We start from the raw sequence: 18,555 nt of genomic DNA on the forward strand, positions 1-18,555 counted from the left end.
AGGAGGGTATCGCGGTAGAACCCTCGAAGGTCGAGGCAGTGCGTCTGTGGGACCAGCCCACTACTGCATCCAAGATCTATAGTTTCCTTGGTTTAGTGGGTTACTACCGGTGTTTCATTGAGGGCTTCTCCCGTATCGTAGCCCCGTTGACCAGGTTGACTCGGAAGGGCACAGAGTTTGTTTGGGGCGACGCATGTGAGTAGACATTCGTAGAGCTGAAGGACAGTCTGACATCCGCCCCTGTCCTCACTCTTCCCTCTAGGAGTGATGGATTTATTATATTTACTGATGCCTCACATATTAGTTTGGTTGCTGTCCTGATGCAGCATGGGAGGCCAGTAGCCTTCGCATTGCGTCAGCTCAAGGTCCATGAACAGAACTACCCCACGCATGATTTAGAGCTGGCAGCAGTTATCTTCGCACTGAAGGTATGGAGGCACTACCTCTATAGGGTTAGGTTCGAGCTCTTTTCTGACCACAAGAGCTTGAAGTACCTATTCTCTCAGTCTGATCTGAACATGAGGCAGAGACATTGGATGGAGCTCCTGAAAGACTATGATTTTGACCTCCAATATCACCCAGGCAAAGCGAACTTGGTGACGGATGCCCTTAGCCATCAGTCACGAGGCTTGGTGGCACATATGATGATTCAAGAGTGAAGGATGCTTGAGGATATAGTAAAGTATGACTTTGAGTTTGGTCTGCAGTCTTCTATCGTTCAGCTATCGAGCCTGTCGATTCAACCCTCTCTTGTCGCAAAGGTGATCGAGGTTCAGCAGACAGACGAGTCATTATGGGATTACCAAGCAGAGACAGCATCTGAGAGTCAGACAAATTAGCAGATTGGTTCTGATGGTGGACTTCATTTTAGAGGACGATTATGTGTCCCGGATATTCCTGAGTTGTGCAGAGATCTTATGACCAAGGCACATGATCGCGGTTTTCTATCCACCTTGGCTCGATGAAGATGTACCGTGACATGAGGTGATAGTATTTTTGGGCAGGGATGAAGCGCCAGATCGCTAGTTTTGTGGCCGAGTGTGACACATGCCAGCGTGTTAAGGCCGATCATCAGAGACCCCTTAGTTTATTGCAGCCGTTAATTATCTCGATGTGGAAGTGGGAGCATGTGTCAAAAGATTTCATTATGGGCTTACCAAGGACTCAGCGCGGTCATGATGCCATATGGGTTTTCATTGATCATCTGATGAAGTAGGTACATTTTCTTGCGATTCGAGCGACTTGGCCTTTAGACCAGCTTGCGAGGTTATTCATTGGGGAGATTGTGAGACTGCACGATGTTTAAATCTCGATCGTTTCTAATCGAGACCTGAGGTTCACGTCTCAGTTTTGGAGGAGCTTCCAAAGAGCGATGGGGACTGATTTGCAGCTTAGCACTACATACTATTCGGTGACCGATGGCCAGACCGAGAGGGTCAACCAGATCCTTGGGGATATGCTTTGGGCCTGCACGATTGATTTCGGGAGTAGCTGGGATGAGCATCTGTGATTGGCTAAGTTCGCATACAATAACAGCTATCAGGCGACCATTGGCATGACTCCTTTTGAAGAACTATATGGTAGACCATGCAGATCACTGAGTTGTTGGACCGAGGTTGGAGAGCGTCGTCTCCTAGGTCCTGAGCTTGTGTAGTAGACGTTAGAGGCTATCGATATCATCAGGAAGAGGATGCGCACAGCTCAAAGCTAGCAGAAGAGTTTTGCTGATAGCTGGCATCGTCCCTTAGAGTTTGATGCAGGGAACCATGTGTATCTCAAGGTCTTGCTCATGAACGGCGTAGTTCGATTTGGAGTGAAGGGAAAGCTTGCCCCAAGATTCATACGACCATTTGAGATCACTGGATGCGTTGACACCGTGGCCTATCGGCTTGCCTTGCCATCTCAGTTGTCTGGCGTCCACAATGTTTTTCATGTCTCTATGTTGAGGAAGTGTGGGTCAGACATCGTTCATATTATTAATTGGCAGCCATTAGAGGTTCGTGAGGACGCTTCCTATATTGAGCAGCCGGTTCGCATCCTTGATTGGAAGGAGCAGGTTCTCCAGACCAAGGTCATTCCATTGGTGAAGGTTCAGTGGGGTCACCATTCTGTTGAGGAGGCATCTTGGGAGCGTGAGGCCAAGATTCAAGAGCGTTATCCTCATCTCTTTGATGATTGATTATATGTTGTATCTTATATGCTGTCTCCAATTTTATATGGCGATGCTATGTTTTCTCATTCTCTATGAGTTATGTTTAGTTATGATGATGGTGTAAATTTCGAGGATGAAATTTTTATTTAGAGGGGAGAGCTGTAAGACTTGTATCTTAGTCCATACCATTCCATTGGTTCCCGCAATCCTCCCGTTCAAATTTCAGCAACCCTCGACCTTTATCCGATTTTTAAGCACGATCCTAAGCCCAGTCGTGTCAACCCTAGTCAACTCAACTTGAGACTTGTATCCTAGCGACCGTGCCGTCGCCGCGGTTCCGATGCCGCGTCTCGCATGCCAAGGCGATACCCTGGTCAGGAGATGTGGGCCCGCGTTCAATTCGAGGAAAACACCGTGCATTGTAAAACTCAAGAGAATCTCTACGACTTGTCACCTCAATCAATCAATCAAACCCATCATGTCAAGTACACATCACCTCACACCCATCCCCCAGCAACCCCATAAGTCAACAAAGTTCTTACACACCCCATAACCTTCTTACACCATCTACCCCTGAAGTCAAAAAGTTCCCACACACCCATCACTCACCACATCCATCACTCCATCACCCATCTCTCTCTTTCTCTCTCTCTCTCTCTTTACAACCCTCTGTCTCATTCTCAAACCATTTTCTAAGTAACCCAAAAGATCACATGTCCAAGCTCTTTCAAAACCTCCAAGAGAGCTTTATGTGTGTCCCACTTCCTACCCTCTCATCTCACATCTCAACCATCAAAACTCCAACTCTTTCGTTAGAATCGAAGCTAAGGAGCAAAGGAAGCCAAGGGAGCAAGAAGAAGATGGTGGGTGATCTTGGATTTTTATCTTTCATTTATTTTTTTTAATTTAAGGGTCCATATATGTGGGACCCACCTTGATGTATGCTTTGTAACAAGAGGGGCCCATAGTGGTGGGGCCCCTCCTTCACCGCTGAAATCTCTCTCTCTCTGTCTCTCTCTCTCCCTCTCTTTTTCTCTCTCTTTCTCATGTATTATGGCCCCCACTGTGATGTATGATCTACGCCACACCATCCTTAGGGCCCACCTTGCTGACCGTCTATGGGTGGGCCTGGATGTAGGAGAAACACAAATATCAGATTGATCCAAATCTAGTGGGCCACGTCCATGTGGGACCCACTATGATGCCTGTGTTGTATCCAAACTTCATTGGACATGGCCAGCCAGTGAAGTATGAACTGACGGTGAGTGTGGCTGGCAGTGAAGTGTGATCTAACGTGGGACTCAGATCCATAGCTAAAGTGGTAGGCTGAGTGAAAGATACCTCATTTTAACGTTGAGGTCTTGGCATTGATTACCTACTTAAAGTGGCTAGCAATGAAGTGTGAACGTCAGCAGGGTCTATGGGACCCATCCACGCCGTCCATCCATTGGGGTGGGCCACACCATTATGTATGTGTAGTGTCCACTGTGCTTGGACGGTGGGACCCACCCCACGTGTGGGGGCCTCCTTTTGCATATACATATATATTATAAATTATATATATATATATATTATATTTTATATATTATATATTATATCATATATATATATATAAGATGGTGGGCCTACGTGGGACCCACCCACGTGTGATGTATGCATGTCCAGGCCATCTAGGGCCTGGATAGGTTGGTATATTAAATATAATATTAATATATTATATTATATTATATTAATATATTATATATTATATTATAATTATATCTTAAATGTTGTGGTGGGCCCTACGTGGGACCCACCTCTCCCTTTAATGCATAAAGCTACATTTGTAGCAGCTATACTTAAATATATATTATATATATTATATATTTTATAATATACATAAGGGTAGGCCCTACGTGGGACCCACCTCTGCCTTGCTTTAAAGCAGCAATAGCTGCATGTACGGCGGCTATATAGCTGCCCTGTTGTCGTGCAACATGCTGCTATACATAGCAGCAAGTGGGCCCCACCGCCAGCTGTTGTACACGGCAGCAAGCTCCGTGGGTCCCACCTATTCCATCCATGCCGTCTATCTATGGGACCCATCATGATGCATGTGTTGTATACAAACCGTCTAACATTTGGAAATCATTTTATGGCATGAGCAAAAGAATGGGTTAGATCTAAAGTACAAGTGGAGCCCCACCATCAAAAAAATTAACGATGACAGTGACATCCACCGTTCAAACTTCTAAGGGCCATGGTAGTTTTCAATTAAGCTGATATTGTTTTCACTTCATTTATCTCTATGTTAACTTATGAATAGGTCGGATCTCAAATATTCATAAGGGTGGGCTCGATTTGATATACATGAGGCCCATCAGTGCGGCCTATTTGATGTACATGAAGCCCGTTGGTGCGGCCCATATAATGTGACCCATGTAATGTGGCCCGCTTGACATAAGAGGCCCATTGAGATATATTTGAGGCCCATGGGCGAGCCCATTGTGATGTATTCGAGGCCCATATGATATATATGAGGCCCAGGTGCGAGGCCCACCTGATGTGTATTCGAGGCCCGATGTGATGTATGTTGGCCCATATGACGAGGCCTATGTGACGTAAATGAGGCCCATCATGATTGTACGTGAGGCCATAGGCCTACTATATGTTTGGCCCTATGTAGGCCACTCCTTGGGAGCAATATTGGTTAGATGTCCACATTGATGGGCAATGATGGTTGGATGTCTACATTGTGACCTTCCTTTAGGCCTTGTTAGGCCCATTCTCATCATTCCCTTAGTGGGTTAACCTAAATAAGTGGGCCCCATTCACCGTAGACAAATGACTCTATGCTATTAGATTTGATATAACTACGGCTAAGTGCCGATCTTTATACTATGGATTATCGAGGCAGGCGTTGATTATCGACCCTGATTATCGGTGCCGATGATCGATGCTGATTATCGGTGCCGATTATTGAGGCCGACGCCGGTTATCGATACCGATTATGAGTATGTGACAATACAACATCATAATACATGCTCATATGTATCATCTGCATGCCTGTGATGAGATGAGTGATTGATCATAGCACATGCCATTGGGCAGATTATTATGGGACTCCCTGGAAAAAGGGAGATGCCGACATGAGCGTGCGATACGTGTATGATTGTTGTATTACTGGATTGCGTGATTCCTGCATCTCGCATTGTGTGTCATGTATATTGTAAGCCCTAACGACATTAGGGCCATAACCTCCACAGACATATCGTAGTTGGCAGGATTGGATATCGAAAATCCTACATGGGGTGTTTTAGATATCCCTGGGTGAAAGTCCCTAAACCCTTATGGTACTAAGAGGTTGCTCCAATGTCTAAACTGAGTAGATGCATGAGCACCGAGTGCCGAATACTACGAGGTCCTGCTTTCCACCGTATCGTGGTCGGTTAGAAGGGGGTGCAACCTTACTCCCCCAAGTGGAAGGGGCAAAGCTAGGCTGAGTTTGACCAGCTCGAGGAATGGGTCCGCTATTGATGAGTCGGGCCCGATATTGGCAGTCGGATAGTGAGGTCTCTTCCACTGACCTTGTTGCGTCTCTTCCACTCACCTTGTTGCGCGCGATGGGGTGGCAATCTGGTTTGCAGTGTACTAGACCTTGGTGATATTCTAAAGTTGAGTTGTATTAATATGTAGACTTAGATGAGGATTGGTGTTGTTGAATTGCATCTTGCATCGCATGACCTTGTTATGACTGACATCATTCATGCCTTGCGTCGCATGGCCTTGGTACGACCAATAGTATTCATGGATTCATCAGCATATTCCGCATTACTCTAATATTACATAATTGTATTACCACATTGTACACATACTTTCACCACCCTCTAAGCTTTCCGTAAGCTTATGCACAACCGTTGCGTACAGGTGACATTGGACCGCAGCAGCGCTGAGGTAGGAGCACATATCAGATCATCTTGGAGATTTTGTTTATCATCATTGTATTTCCCTTTATGCGCACTGTACTTATAAATTTTTGGTCATAGTGAAAATGTGGAGTTTTTGGTTGTTGTTTGTAGGATATGCCTTTGGTTATGCTTATTACGAATCAAATAGATATTGAAAATCCTCCTCGTAGCATCCCAGGATCGAAACCTGTCGAATGGGCACTGAGAGCCGAGAATGGGGTATTACGGAGGCTATCGGCATCGAATTCGGTGATCGAGAATTTTGCTAGCCTAGTTTCCGAGTTTGGGGCGTGACATATGCAATAGAATATCATAAATCATAGAATATCAGAAATACTGGCATGTTGAAGAATCATACGATATCAGAGTAAGCAGAAACACTGACAAGTCTGCAAATACAATCAGCTGTACCAAGGCTATGCGATGCAAAAATATAAACTAATATCACATACTAAGGAAGCAATGTAGATCAATTATGCAATGCGGAGACATAATAAGACAAATATCAGATACCGAGGATGCAATGCAATACGCGGATGCAATGTAATATGCAAATCTTGGCGAGTCCATGAATGTCGTCAATCTCATCTAGTCCATATAAATGCAGAAACGTAGCAACCCAGAATTCCATATGCCGCGGATGTAATGCAATATGCAGTGTAATTGAAATGACCAAGCTGGAGTGTGAAGTATGGATGATAGTACGTAGTATCGCAAGCTGTGGAGTTCATCACAAGGGACTTCTATCCAGACTGGCCTATACCTAGTTTGGATAGCTGGACACAATGTGGTAAACCCCTGACCTTAGGTTAATCGCGCACCTAACCGAAATCCTAGCCATGCGAAGGTACACATAACAAATAGTTGCACACCACTAGCCCGAGTGGATAGTGAATGAATGAATGAATTAGTATGCAATTCCTGCTCAATAAGTTCACATATCAGTACGGTTCCTCTCTAGGATCATCACCGGGGTCTATTACACTCTACGTAAGCTCCCCGACCCTATCCAAGCACATAACTGGGTAAGTGGAAGAGACCTCACTATCCACATACCAATATCGGGCCCGGCTCGTCGATAGCGGACCCATTCCTCAAGCTGGTCAAACTCAACCTAGATATTGCCCCCTCACTCAGGCGGGTAAGGTCACACCCCTTCCCAACCGACCACGACACAGTGGGAGACGCATCCTACTGGTATACGGCCCTTATGCGCTCATATATATATCCACTCGGTCTAGACGTTGGTGCATCCTCTAGTATCAAGAGGGTTTAGGAATTTTCACCCAGGGTCATTTATGGTTGCCTGATGCTAGTAACATATTTTCGGTGTCCCATCTGACCATCCATGATATGACTGTGGAGTCTAAGGCCCTGATGTCACTAAGGTGTACAGTAATCACAACACACAATGCAAGATGCATGAGTCATACAATCCAGTCATGCATCAATCCTGTGCATATTGTGCACTCATGTGAGATAACCTTCGCCTATCAGGGAGTCTCATAACAACCTGCCCAATGACATATGCAATAGTCAACCACATCTCATAACAAACATGTGGATGATGCGTATGGGCATGTATCATGATCCTATGCTGTCACATACTCATAATTAGTATCAATAACTGGCACCGACAATCGGCCTCGATAATCGGCATTAACAATCGGCCTCAACAATGTGGACATTTAACCATCATTGCCCATCAATGTGGCCATTTAACCAACATTGCTCTCAAGGAGTGAACCACATAGGGCCAAACTTATAGTGGGCCCATGGCCTCACCCAAGAGCCTAATATACATTGTCATGGGCCTCATCACATCACAATGGGCCTAATTGTATAGGTCGGAAATATATCACAATGGGCCACGACCCATGGGCCCTAAATGCATCATATCGGGCCTCACCAAATGGGCCCCAAATACTTCACATCGGGCCTCACCAAATGAGCCCCAAATACATCAAATGGGCCATATCAAATGGGCCGAGTCAAATGGGACGTATCAAATGGGCTGAATCATATGGGCCAAATCAAATGAGCCAAGTCGAATTGGCCCAAACAAACCACACCATTCATTTATAGCTAGAGATCATTTTAGAGCATTATCACAAAATGAATCATATCCCAAGGATCATCAGGACCATACCACAAATGGCAGTGGTGATAATGATTTCTGCTGTTGAATTCCAATGGGCCCACCATAGTATTTATTTTCCAACCACTCTGTGCATAAGGTCACAAAGACCTGGATATAGAGGAAAAACAAATATTATATTGATTCAAAACTTCTGTAATCCTAAAAGGGGTTTCAATGGTAGATGTTCAACTCCACTGTTCGCTGTAATGTGGTCCACCTGATAATAGGATCTGTCTTATTTTGTCTTAAACCCGAGATGGGTCGCCAAAAGGATGAACGGTGTGGATGAAATACATCATAAGGTGGGTCCCACCCGTCCAACATGCAGGACGGCATGGAAGAACCCATGCATCACGGTGGCCCCACATAAATAGATGGATGGTAGGGATACAACACATGCATCATCGGGGGGCCCATGACCGTGTCCATTGGATGGACGATCCGGATAACATATCTTCCGCACCATCTGGTGTAGATAAGATCATACATCATAGTGCAGTCCACGTAGTGGCCCACCAATATAGTACCATTAATATAATATATATATATATATATATACCTGCACAATGGTAGGATGCTGCCCATACTCACCGTCCAGATCCATCTGGACGGTGCTGATTTCATATTAAAGGTGGGTCCCACGTGGGTGGCCCACCATAGGATCTTTATCTTAAATATAATATGTAATATAATATATATATATATATATATAACAGCTCCAGTGTCTAAGCCCTGGACGGCCTGAATATGCGACACACATCAAGGTGGGGTCACACGTCCCACTTGATGGACGATGTTGATAAACACATGAATCACATGGGACCCATAAAACCTACTGACATTAGTCAGCCAGTTGGGGTCCCACCATTGGATTGTTTGGATGCAACACATGCATCATGGTGGGCTCCACGGTGATGGATGGCATGGATATGTCACACGCGTCGGGTAGGCCGCACATCAAGAGGGAGAGGGAAGAGAGAGAGAGAGAGAGAGAGAGAGAGAGAGAGAGAGAGAGAGATGGAAGGGACCCCGCCACTATGGGCCCTCCCTATACATGCATACATTAAGATGGGTCCCACATATGCGGGCCCTCAAATCACAAAATTAACAAATAAAACCACCCACCGTCAATCTCCTCTTCCTTTCTTCCGCCAACACGATCTAGAGCTCTAAGGGGTGGATTTTAATGTTTGAGATAGACTTTGGATGGTGGGATTGGGTGTAGGAAGGTGGGCCACACCAAGTTTTCTCCTCTCATGGAGCTTGGACGATTGCTTACTTGGAGAATGAGAGAGATAAGAGAGATGAGACAGATGGGAGATGTGAGTTATGGATGAGTGGGTGATGGGAGTACTTGTGTAAGAGAGAGAGTTGACTTTGGGGAGGGTAGTTGTACTTGGGGATGAGTGTGAGTGATGGGAGTGATGGAATGTGTACTTGAAATTTGATGTGATTGATTTGATTAGAGATTCTCTTAAGATTGAAACGCGCAGCATTTTCCTTGAACTAAACGCGGGCCCACATCTCCTGGCCCGAGTATTACCTCAGCATGTGAGACACGGCATCGGAACCGTGGTGACGACGCAGTCGCAATGATACAAGTCTCGGGTCGAGCCGACTCTTAAATACAGGACACGACTCAGGGCTGCGCGTAAATGCGGATAACAGATCGCGGGTCACCAAAATTCGACCGGGAGGACCGCGGAAGCTTACGGGATGGTACGGGCTAGGATACGGGTCTCACAGCTCTCCCCTCCTAATAAAAATTTCATCTTCAAAATTTACAGAACAGACAAGGGAAGAGGAAACATCATCATGTATATAAGTCAAGGCACAATTAATCTACCAAAGGATGAAGATAACGCTTTCTAATCTCAAACTCGCCTTCCCAAGATGCACCATCAACACTATGGGGACCCTACTAATCTTCGAATCACAGATCAGAGATGATTGAAACTGGAATACTATGTAGCCTCACAATCTCAATGGTAGGGGGCCTAAGTTATTCGAACTCAGGAATCTAACCATTCTAAGTTCTCAACAATCATAGAGTACAGGATAGTTATTAGTAGATATGTGATGTTATCTTCAAGAATTCCCAAGTTATGCTCTGATACCATCTTTTGTCATGCCCCAAACTCAGAGATCGGATTCACAGGAATCTCGATCACCGAATCTGGTGCTGACAACATCCGTAGTACCCCATTCTTGGCTCCCAGCACCCATATGCCAAATTCCGATCATGAGATCCCACAAGGAGGATTTTTCAACGTACATTTATTTCGGAAGAAGCATAACCACAAGTTTACCCAAATCATAAAGGCAACATCATCGTCACATATCCACTAATATAAACATTTGAATACAATGATGAAAGGAAAATACATATATCAAAAATCAAAGCTTCAGAAGACCGCTGCACGCTCCATGCTCAATGCTACTGCACTTAACACCACCTGCATGCATCTATCATGCATAAGCTTATAGAAAGCTTAGTGTGCACAAGGTAAGTACCAAGTATGCAATACAATGCCATAAATCATAAAATATCAAAAATACTGGCAAGTTAATGAATCATACGATATCAGAGTAAGCGGAAACACTGACAAGTCCACGAATACAATCAGCTGTACCAAGGTTATGCGATGCAAAAGCATAAACTAATATCACATACTAAGGAAGCAATGTAGATCAGCTATGCAATGCAGAGACATAATAAGATAAATATCAGATACCGAGGATGCAATGTAATACGAAAATCCTGGCGAGTCCACGAATGCCGTCAACCTCATCTAGTCCATATAAATGCAGAAACGTAGCAACCCAGAATACCATATGCCACGGATGTAATGCAATATGCGGTGCGAATGAAATGACCAAACTGGAGTGTAAAGTCGGGATGATAGTACGTAATATCGCAAGCTGTGGAGTTCATCACAAGGGACTTCTATCCAGATTGGCCGATACCTGGTTTAGATAGCTGGACACAATGTGGTAAATCCCAAACCTCAGGTTAGTCACACGCCCAATAGAAATCTTGGCCAGGCGAAGGTACACGTAACAAATATTTGCGCACCACCAGCCTAAGTGGATAGTGAATGAATGAATGAATGAGTATGCAATTCCTGCTCAATAAGTTCACATATCAGTACGGTTCCTCTCTAGGATCATCATCAGGTCTATTACACTTTATGCAAGCTTGCCGCCCCTATCCGAGCACACAACTGGGTAAGTGGAAAAGACCTCACTATCCACCTACCAATATCGGACCTGGCTCATCAATAGCAGACCCATTCCTCAAGCTGGTCAAACTCAACCTAGATATTGCCCCCTCACTCAGGCGGGTAAGGTCACACCCCTTCCCAACCGACTACGACACAGTGGGAGACGAATCCTACTGGTATACGGCCCTCATGCGCTCATATATATATATATATATATATATATATATCTACTCGGTCTAGACGTTAGGGCATCCTCTGGCGTTAAGAGGGTTTAGGGATTTTCACCCAGGGTCATTTATGGTTGCCAGATGCTAGTAACAGATTTTTGGTGTCCCATCTGGCCATCCATGACATGACTGTGGAGGCTACGACCCTGATGTCACTAGGGCGTATAGTAATCACAACACATAATGTAAGATGCATGAGTCATACAATCTAGTCATGCATCAATCTTACGCATACCGTGCGCTCATGTGAGATAACCTACACCTATCAGGGAGTCTCATAACAACCTGCCCAATGACATATGCAATGGTTAACCACATCTCATAACAAACATGCGGATGATGTGTATGGGCATGTATCATGATGTTATGCTGTCACATACTCATAATCTGTATCAATAACCGGCACCGACAATCGGCCTCAATAATTGGTCTCGATAGTGTAGACATTTAACCATCATTGCCCATCAATGTGGCCATTTAACCAACATTGCTCCCAAGGAGTGAGCCACATAGGGCCAAACATATAGTGGGCCCATGGCCTGACCCAAGGGCCTAATATACATCACCATGAGCCTCATCACATCACAATGGGCCTAATCGTATGGGTCAAAAATATATTACAACGGGCCACGACCCATGAGCCCCAAATACATCACATCGGGCCTCAGCAAATAAGCCCCAAATACCTCACATCGAGCCTCACCAAATGGGCCCCAAATACATCAAATGGGCCAAGTCAAATGGGCCCAAACCAACCACACTATTCATCTATCGCTAGAGATCATTTTAGAGCATTATCACAAAATGAATCATATCCCAAGGATCATCTGGACCATACCACAAATGACAGTGGCGATAATGATTTCCACTGTTGAATTCCATTGGGCCCACCATAGTATTTATTTTCCATCCACTCTATGCATAAGGTCACAAAGACCTGGATATAAAGGAAAAATAAATATTATATTGATTCAACACTACTGTAATCCTAAAAGGGGTTTCAATGGTAGACATTCAACTCCACTATTCGTTGTAGTGTGGTCCACCTGATAACAGGATCTGTCTTATTTTGTCTCAAACCCAAGCTGGGTCATCAAAAGGATGAACGGTGTGGAAGAAGTACATCCAAAAGGTGGGTCCCACCCGTCCAACATGCAGGACGGTGGCCCCACATAAAAAATGGACGGTAGGGATACAACACATGCTTCATCTGGTGGGGACGTACCTGGCACACTAGATAGATGGACGGTAGGGATACAACACATGCATCATCTGGTGGGGCCGTACCTGGCACACTAGATAGATGGACGGTAGGGATACAACACATGCATCATCGAAGGACCCATGACCATGTCCATTGGATAGACAGTCTGGATAACATATCTGCCACACCGTCCGGTGCAAATAAGATCATACATCATAGTGCTGTCCATGTAGTGGCCCACCAATATAGTACCATTAATATAATATATATTATATAATATAATATTATATATTATACATACCTGCACATTGGCAGGATCCTGCCCATACTCACCGTCTAAATCCATTTGGACGGTGCAGATTTCATATTAAAGGTGGGTCCCACGTGGGAGTGGCCCACCATAGGATCTTTATATTAAATATAATATATTATAATATATAATATAATATATATATATATATACTACACCTGATATATTATAATATTATATTATAATCTTAAGGCATCCCGTTGTAGTATATATATATTATATTATATATATATATGTATAATATATATATATATATATATATATATATATATATATATATATATATAACAGCTCCAGCGTCTAGGCCGATACGAGAGGCACATCAAGGTGGGGTCACACGTCCCACCTAATAACGGTGTTGATAAACACATGAATCATGTGGGACTCACAAAACCTACTGACATCAGTCAGTCAGTTGGGGTCCCACCGTTGGATGGTTTGGATGTAACACATACATCATGGTGGGCTCAATGGTGATGGATGGCATGGATATGTCACATGCATCGGGTGGGCCGCACATCAAGAGGGAGAGGGAAAAAGAGAGAGAAATAAAGAGAGAGAGAGAGAGAGAGAGAGAGAGAGATGATCATGAGAGGGGAGGGACCCCGCCACTATGGGCCCTCCCTATACATGCATACATCAAGATGGGTCCCACATATATGGGCCCTCAAATCACAAAATCAACAAATAAAAGCACCCACCATCGATCTCCTCTTCCCTTCTTCCGCCAACACGATCTAGAGCTCTAAGGGGTGAATTTTAATAGTTGAGATGGACTTTAGATGGTGGGATTGGGTGTAGGAAGGTGAGCCACAACAAGCTTTCTCCTCTCATGGAGCTTGGACGATTGCTTGCATGGAGAATGAGAGAGATAAGAGAGATGAGAGATGTGAGTACTTGTGTAAGAGAGAGAGTTGACTTTGGAGAGGGTGGTTGTACTTGGGGATGGGTGTGAGTGATAGAAGTGATGAAATGTGTACTTATAATTTGATGTGATTGATTTGATTAGAGATTCTCTTGGGATTACAATGTGCGGCGTTTTCCTCGAACTGAACACGGGCCCATATCTCCTGGCTCAAATATTGCCTCAGTGCATGAGATGCAGTGTCGGAACCGCGATGACGATGCAGTCACAGTGATACAAGTCTCGGGTCGAGTCGACTTTGAAATATGGGACACAACTCTGGGCTGCGCGCAAATGCTGATAACAGATTGCGGGTCATAGGAATTCGACCTGGAGGACCGCAGAAGCCTACAGAATGGTACAGGCTAGGATATAGGTCTCACAACCCTATGTATGATTCCCCTACAGGTACTTTAATTATGGATATAAACCAGTTACCTATTTCGTTTATAAGGTCAGATACCCCTATAATTCCTCCAGAGTTAGTCCTAGATCAGCCATAGAGCACCCCCTAGCACCCCTCCCTCTTCCAGCTCCTGATCCAATCCCTACCATAGGCCCTAATATAGCCCCTAATATAGCCCCTAATCCAGCCCCAGCTATAGCCCATAATCCCATTGAATCCCCTCCCTCTATCTCGCCACCAGTCCCATACCATCTAATCTTTGATCAGCTCCCCATCTCATGCTCTCCAACTGTTTGCAATATAGTCCCTGGAACCAAATAGCTAGCTTTGCATTACCACCCATCATTCCCTCACCACCAGCTCTGGATGTATTTGAGTCTATCCTATTCACCCTCGTACCCTGTATGGATCAGCCCAATCTCCTCCTTCCATTCAGAATGCTCTCTGGCTCTTTGCCAATTTGTAGAGCCCTCTAAGCAAGCAATAAACCCCTCAATCAGAGAAGCCCCCTTCTAGTAGATGTGACATATTTTACGCCATGGCACTCCCCACCTCTCTCTACTCCCTTCAAAAGTGAGGCTATAGAAGGCATGAAACTATTTGTCGACCTCTCCCCTTTCTTTAATAACATCCACCACCCATCTAACATTAGCCCCTACCCTTCTCTGTCTCACAAAGGATCCAACCCCTCTCCTTTGATCTTTAATTTCACTGGGCTACCCCAACCCATGTTAGGGCCCCCTCCCAATTAGAACCTTCATTGGCCAACATGCCCCCCATTCTCCTTGTCCAAGCCTCTCCCAGAAAAACCACTGAAAACTCAAGGGGCTAAATCCCAGTCCAACCCACCAAGTGCAAACAGATAATCAATCGACCAAGTAGAGGCCAAGGCACTTAACTCAAAACCCCTGTATCTTAGCCTGGAGGGTAGCTAGAATGGTAGGCTAAGAAGAATGAAAAGCTACGAGACCACTTCTAAGAGTGCTCCCCATGGATAATTGGCCTATTTGGAATGCTCGCGGGGTGAGAAATGATGCCACCATCATATCCCTAAGAATCTTTATCTCTCAATTCAAGCCGACTATCACAACCATCCTTGAACTTATGCTCGTTGACTCTAAATGAGTGCGCACGGGTCTTACACTCGGATTCCACCGCTCCCAATCCAATGCTTCGGAGGGAGGAAAAGTACGGATCTACCACTGCTCGTCTATCTCTGTAGATCATATTAAAGCCTTAAACCAGATGATCTCCTTCGTGGTTGGCTTCCAGGGCAGATCAGAAACCATTCTAGCATTCTTCGTGTATGACAAATGATCAAAAATTCTTTGTAGATCACTATGGGATCAGTTGGATCAGCTGGCCACAAACTACTCCACTCCTTGGCTAATCGCAGGTGATTTAAATGTGGTTCTTTCTCCATCTGAAAGGAGGGGCTTAGGCTCTTTTGACGCTCAAGCTTCAGTAGAATTTATCATCTCTCTTAACACTGCAAGCCTCATAGATGTGGGATTCTCAGGAAATAGTTTTACCTGGTCTAATAACCAGAGGGGCTAAGCTAGAGTCTATGCCAGACTCGATAAAATTTGTTGCAACTCCTCCTGGACAAATAGCTTCCCCTCATTCGAGGTCAAGCATTTGCCCAAATTGCACTTAGATCGCGCCCCTCTTCTCCTCTCCTTCCCCAATCAAATGAGATCACCCCCGAAGCAATTCAGGTTCCAGCGCATGTGGTGCCTCCAAAAAGACTTCCAAGATCTAATTCGTAGGTCCTGGTATTTTGACATAATGAGGGACTCGATACTCGTTCTCCAGAGAAAAATCAAGAACGTCAGGGCTGCCCTCAAAATCTGGAAAAAGTATCATTCGGTAATATCTTCCTGAACCTGAAAAAGGTAGAAGAAGATCTTATTATCATGAAATCTGCAGCCTAGAAATCTAATGACCCTGTCACCCAACAGCATTTACAAGCAGCCTTAGACAAGCTTGCCCATTTCCAGCTCTGCGAAGAAGTTTTCTAGAAACAGAAATCTAGAAACTGTTGGCTCAAGGAAGGCGACTGTAACACGAAGTTCTTCTACAGTGTTGCTTCAAAACGCGTTAGGAGATCAGTCATCTCCAATATCAAATTAGAGGATGGGACAGTAGCCTCAGACCATGCTGCGATCAAACAAGTAGCAATCACCTTCTACTCCAAGCCCATGAATGTCGATCCCACCCCCATTCACACGCAGCTGGTGGATGTTATTCCCTCCTTGCTCTCAGTCGAAGATAACTCCTCCTTGTCGATTGTTCCATCCCTTGAAGAGATTTATACGACAATTAGCGGGATCCCTGTCAATGGTGCCCCAGGCCCGGACGGCCTCTTAGGGTCTTTTTTTCAATCCTGTTGGGAGATTGTAGGCCCTGATCTCCTAGACGCTGCTCGTTCCCTGTTCAATGGTGGTACTATCCCTCGGGCATTCTCCTCAACCCTTCTCTGCCTCATTCCCAAAACTCCATCTCCAAATAATTTTTCAGACCTCCACCTTATTAGTCTTTGTAATTGTGTGTATAAAATTTTTACTAAATTACTCGCTAATTGCAGACTTGGTAGAATCCTTCCCAAAATTATTTCTATTGAATAGGGTGCCTTTGTCTAAGGGAGATCTATATTGGAAAATTGCAAACTAGCTCAAGAAATCTTCTGGGACATCGACCGCAAAGTCAGAGGTGGCAACATTCTCATTAAGCTCGATATGGATAATGCCTACAATAGGCTTGACTGGGGGTTTCTTAAAGTCAGTCCTGCAGAGATTCAGTTTTAGCGTGCCTTGGATTGCGTTGATTGAGAAATGCTGGTTGAATTCTTGGTTCTCCATTCTCATTAATGGTGAACCCGAAGGATTCTTCAAGTCCTCTTGAGGTCTCCACCAAAGTGACCCCATCTCCCTAGTTCTTTTCATCATAGTGGTTAAGGCCCTCAGTAGAGGCTTTAGGCAGCTAATTGTTAGAGGTTTCTGCTACCCCTTTTATACACGTAGGAACTATCAGCCCATCTCCCACCTCCTTTTCGCAGATGACACGGTTCTTCTGGCCAATGCTAGCCGCGACTCCCTTCGCATTATCAAGTCATTCCTCAACATGTACCTATCATCCTCCGGCATGAATATCAACACTCACAATAGCTTCTTTACTCTCTCAGCTAACCATTCGGCTTCAAGATCTACAGTGATCCAGTGCATCTTGGGCTTCAACAAAGGGGTTGTCCCCTTCACATATATGGCCCTTCCTATCTTCAAGGGGAGACCGTGCAAGTGAAATTGCGGTGAGGACCACTTTAGTTGAAGTGGAAATAGCTCAAGGTGTCCTAGAGGGGGGTGAATAGGACTTTATAAAAATTCATGCTTCATTTTAAATCTTATTACCTTAATCTTGATCTAATATGCAACTATCAAGATATCCCTCAACTTAACTCTAATGGCTTCCAAGCCAAGTAGAGGATCCAATCACAAGACTATTCAATACTAAGCATGATACAACAAATAGTCTAAGACGGATGAGAAGTGTGAATGTGTGTGAGATGTGATTCAAATCAAAGCACTCATATTATCAAACTTGCATGTAAAAGATAAACATAATGAAGATCAAGCAAGAATCAATCCCAAAAACAGTCATTTATAGTGGTTCGATTATGTGCCTACTCCACTCCCGATGGACGCACTCATCCCATGAGTGTATCGAATTTCATTAACGAAGGTTTTAAATCAGGTTCACCTCAAACCGTTACAACCTACACAAGGTTGACTCTATGACTTATACAAGGTACCTAAACACGTGTCTACACAAGACACAAGTTTATGCCCTACACAAGAGCAAAGGATCTACACAAGGAACCTCCGTTTTAGGCCACACAGGCTAAGGATCCACACAAGGAACTTAGGTTTAGGCCAACAGGCCAAGGACCTACACAAAAGACCTAAGTTTATGCCCTACATAAGAGCAAGGGTGAACACACAACACCTAAACGTACTCTCCTGTCCAAGGCCTCCTCTGAGGACT

The sequence above is a fragment of the Magnolia sinica genome, chromosome 13 (assembly GCF_029962835.1).
Source record: "Magnolia sinica isolate HGM2019 chromosome 13, MsV1, whole genome shotgun sequence".
Lineage (NCBI taxonomy): Eukaryota > Viridiplantae > Streptophyta > Magnoliopsida > Magnoliales > Magnoliaceae > Magnolia > Magnolia sinica.